Below are 4,904 nucleotides of genomic sequence, written 5' to 3' on the forward strand. Positions count from 1 at the left end.
AGATATAATCTTTTCTTCAGCCCACACGATTATATCCGCAAAACAGAGTGCTTTCTGATATTGTATCAATAAAGCCAAAGCAAAATATATTAATACAATAGTGTGAGGAGCACTCAAAATTTTTTTTAATAAAAATAACAATAAATAAAATAGATCACAAAAAGTAAAAATAACATGTAAAAACAGAAAATAAAATGAAATAAAAAGAAAAAACATTAAAAAGGGGCTATAAAGCGAGTAGCAAAATCAGATCAACTTATATGGACGAAAAATTTTTCAAGAATGATTTAAAAATGTTTTCGCAGAAAGATTGCTAGATTACAAAATATGAAAACAAAATATATATATATATATATATATTGAAGAAAAATAGGAGCATACCAAGTAATGTTCTTTATTGAATTTATCTGGCACAGCGGATATGAAATAATTAAATATTTAAATGTGCGCAATATTTTTGTTCAAATAGAGCTATAAGTTAGAAATGATCACTGATGTTATTTTAAAAATATGTGAAAGACTGAATCGCTTATAGTAAAGTTTAAAACAATGACTAACGCTTAACCAATCAGAAAATTCCATTTTCTTTTTCGCCCATCCCTATTTGATGAATGAATTAATATTTGAAAAAACTGCATTAACATCAAGTGTCAACCACTACAAGTTCAAAAAAAAAAATTTATTTGAACTTGACGAGGATGAATAAAAAGTATTTTATTAACGATTAAAAATTTGAACAAGATATAGGGAAAGTGTGAAATAATAGTAGGAATTGAAAAAGAAGGCAAGAAAGTGAATAAGGCATTGTTAAATCGCATGTTTATTTTTTTGCATACATTTCCTTACAACTTCAGCGGTCATAAACAATGATTAAAAATTTTTATTTAACAAATATGGAACAAATGTTTTACGTCATTAAAAATGTTTTACGTCACAGTGAAATAAGTGATGACAGCAAGACAGCAGACAGAAATAAGTCTGGTATTTAAAAAAGATTGCTGTTTTTATACAATGATTACCTTTTGCTCTATGATTTATGCATATAATAATAGAATTCTCATTAACTCTTTAATTCCATGTATAGTATTAATACTTAAAAGAAATGAATTTAAAAAAGGAAAATAAACAAGTTTATATTTTATTTAATTTTCCATAATTTTTTCCTCCTAGTATCTTCCTCCATACAAAACATTTCATTTAGGACCTAATAAAAATATGATAACTAATCGTTTGTATAGTAGTTAAAATGTTAACAATGTTTTATTATTGTTTTAGTTTCCTGCTTTAAACAAAATAATTGTATGATTCTATTATTAAGGAAAAAGAAGATTTTGTTTAATGAATTTTCCGGGTTTTTGAATCATCGGAAATAATGTATTCTCGTCTATGAAACACAATCCCCATGTTTGTAATTTAACTATTGATATAATTCGAATAAAGAAAAAATTCGATATAGATAGGGAGTGTAATCGGGCGCCAGATAGTTTTTTCCCCCTTAGGCAACTTATAAGAAGTAACTTAAATTTTTATTCGAATGATAAAATAGAACTTTAGATCTGAAAAAAATATTTAATGTAGGAAAAAACTCCATAATATAGAGGTTAATTATTTTTGGAACAATGCTAAAATCCGATTTTCTTCAAACTAATCGGATAGAGCAGCGATGACTCAGGGAATAGAGCGTTCGCCTTCCAATGAGGCGAACCGGGTTCGAATCCCAGTCGATACGAATTCCGCATCCGGCTTGCACCGACCACAGTGCTGACGTGAAATATCCTCAGTGGTAGACGGATTATGTGTTAGAGTCCCCTTGCCGTCTGGCTAACCGTGGGAGGTTCTCGTGATCTTCCTCTCCATGTAACGCAAATGCGGGTTAGCTCCGTCAAAAAGTCCTCCACGAAGGCAAATTTCTCCCAATACTCGATCCAGGAGTTCTCTTGTCTTCTGGATTGGGTTCAAAATTACAAGTCTGCGGAGTTGAACATTAGTAGTCGTAAACCCATAAAATTGGGTCAGCTGTTCAATGACGATTATAAAATAAAATAAAACTAATCGGACAAAACCGGGTATCTAACTATATATAAAAATCAAAAGATGGTGTCGCTGTTTTTCATTGAAGTCGGTGCATTTTCATTGGCCGGTGGTTCATTCCATACTCAAGGCTAAAATGTTATGATTCCCCACCTCATGACGTCACACCGCACACAGATCTCAAAAATCAGAACTAGAGGATATGAAAACTTAGATACTCCCAGTAAGAAAAGTTGAATGTTCGACACTTTTCTGATAATAGCTGTCAAACTTTACGCTGCTAGCCAATTATTTCTGTTTAGTAATATAGTATTCATACATTTTCTTGGTATTCTTTACAGTATTAAAAAAAATTAGAAAAATATCTCAATGGTTGTCATCATCGCTTTCCTATAATTTTCTAATTTTAGTTTTTAACTTTAACTGTTAAATAAATGAAAGCATATAAGAACACTTTTATCGTAACATTGTCCAATAATAAAATGCAACTATAAAAGCGTCCTTATGTTTTATTTATAGGGTTGCCTGATTTTAATACATTTTCTTATTTATAATTGTAGTAGCAATTTTTTTTGTATATATATTATCACTAGAAAACAAAAATCTGAAATGCTTATAACTAAAAAAATAATCTTTGAGCATATAATAATGGAAATATTACACTTGCTCATAAATATTTAAAAATTAAGGCGTTATAATTAAAAGGCATAAATATTTGAATAATGACGTTAAAAATATCTTATTAAATTGGAAGAATTTTAACAACTATGGAAAAAATGTTTATCTAGAAGAACAGTAAGAAATCGTCATGCTATCATTGACGACAATGATGCTTAATTAATATTTGTAATACGTTAATTGATATAAAAAAAACTTACGTACTAAAAAGGAAAAATAATGGAGGAAATATCATTTCGGGGAGCCGTAAAAAATCACGATATTATTATTGACACTTAATTAATATTGATAATATGAATTTATTGCAACAAAACAAAACAAGCTATGAGCTAAAAAGCGAAGTTAAAGGAAAAAAGATTAATACAAAATGCGTTTATTAAAACAGTGGAAAATCGCCATTTACAGATGACGCTTACTTATTGTGCACTGCTGACGGTAATATGGTAATTATACAGTTATGATAAGAATTCAACAACGAATTTTCCGTAATTTCAGGAAATATTTTTTTTCAGTGATCGCAAAGATAAGGTATTAATATTTTGATTGATTGAAATATAAAGAACTTTGTTTCTTTACTACTTATAAATATTTTGACAGTAAATTAAAGGTCAGATAGAGAAATGCCCACACTCTGAAAATCTTATTCAGTTCAAACAAGAACTCGTTTTTTTTTTTTTTTTTTTTTTTTTTTTTTTTTTTTTTTTTTTTTTTTTAATTATTATTTTTAAATTTCGGCTTTAGTTGGTTGTTACTGACAAATACATTTTTCAAATAAATTAAATGTTGAAGGGTTATGTAATATGTTCCAATTATACTAATATAGGTATAAAATATTACTACATATATTGATATATTTGGTGAATATTAAGACAGCACCAATACTATGCAGTTTTCATTTTGATACATTGGAAGTAAGTGTTTTACGATCCTCGAAAGGGATATGTACGGGACAAAATTACTTGATAGTGCAATAGCATCCTACCAAGTGATGCTAAATACATTTTATCTTTATTCTAATGGGATAAACAGCAAATAAAACGGGTTTTGCTTACTTCAATAACACAAAGCCCCCGAAAAGGGCAACAAATATTATTAAATAATTTTTTAAAAATTATTTTAACTATATTAATTAAAAAAACTTAGTTGAAGAACCAGGTAAGTGACATTTTCAGAACTGAAAGAAAAATTTGCATACAAAATATCTATTAACAATTTATTAGAAGGTGGTATAAATATCTTTGTTTTATTTTATTTACCACTGCCTAATATGAAATAAAAATCACGCAAACATACTGAAAACTGATGTGATCAGTTATGTCAAAATTTAAGTGAAGGCCAAAACAGTTTTGTTACATTAAACATACCTATATTTATTCAACCACTTTTTTTTTTATTTTCTCTGATTCATTCGTTCCCCTAAAATTTTCACTTACTCGATTCTTCCACCAATCTCTTTAATTGTGTCGGTATATGCTTTTCAGTTTTAAGCCATGATTTGGTATTGTTTCGCAATACTTATTTTTTTGATTCTTTACTTATTTTTTATTCACCCGGTGTGAAAAACGGGTATTCAGCTAGTTATATATAAAGTTTCTAAACTTGCTCATTACTCCAAAAAAAAAAAAAAAAAAAAAAAAAAAAAAAAAAAAAAAAAAAAAAAAAACAGTACGCCATTACAACGTTATTACGTCGTTACATTTTCTTTTTTTTACGTTTGTAATTTGTTATTACGTCGTTACGTCGAAAATAATGAGCTTTAACACGAAGAAAGTTAAGTTTTGTTTTATACTGTTTTTTCTTTTTATTTTATTTTATTTCCTGTTTTTATGTGTTATTTTTACTTATTGTGTTCTATTTTATTTGTTGTAATTTTTGCAGGAAAAAAAAATTGAGTGCTCCTCACACTATCACTATTGCATTAATATATTTTGCTTTGTCTATATTGATACAATATCAGAAAGCACTCTTTTTTGCGGACATAATCGTGTGGGCTGATAAAAAGATTATATCTTTTATTTTCCGGGTTTTTTTTTTAAAAAATTTCATCCCTTTTTTTTTTTTTAAATCAGTTGTTTGCTATTTTTTTTTCTTTATTATTTCTCCCCTCCCCTTTTTTTTCTTCATATGTCTATAATTTTCCTTTGTTTTATCTTCATTTTGAACTTATATATCTGTATACTTATATATATATATAT

General features: G+C 27.7%; 1 protein-coding gene across 3 annotated transcripts in view; it reads right to left on the bottom strand.

Annotated features, from left to right (window-relative positions):
• The window catches only part of LOC122270034 (uncharacterized), a 44,036-nt gene that overhangs the window by 24,724 nt on the left and 14,408 nt on the right, over positions 1–4,904 (bottom strand). The window contains exon 1 of one of the 3 annotated variants that reach the window (XR_011637069.1): positions 382–402. The exons of the other annotated variants lie outside the window; for them this stretch is intronic. The gene's annotated coding sequence lies outside the window, so the exon portion shown is untranslated. Of the gene's footprint in view, positions 1–381; positions 403–4,904 lie in introns of those variants that run through there. 3 annotated transcript variants of the gene reach the window in all.

Source organism: Parasteatoda tepidariorum, chromosome 6, assembly GCF_043381705.1.
Source record: "Parasteatoda tepidariorum isolate YZ-2023 chromosome 6, CAS_Ptep_4.0, whole genome shotgun sequence".
NCBI classification, from domain to species: Eukaryota; Metazoa; Arthropoda; class Arachnida; order Araneae; family Theridiidae; genus Parasteatoda; species Parasteatoda tepidariorum.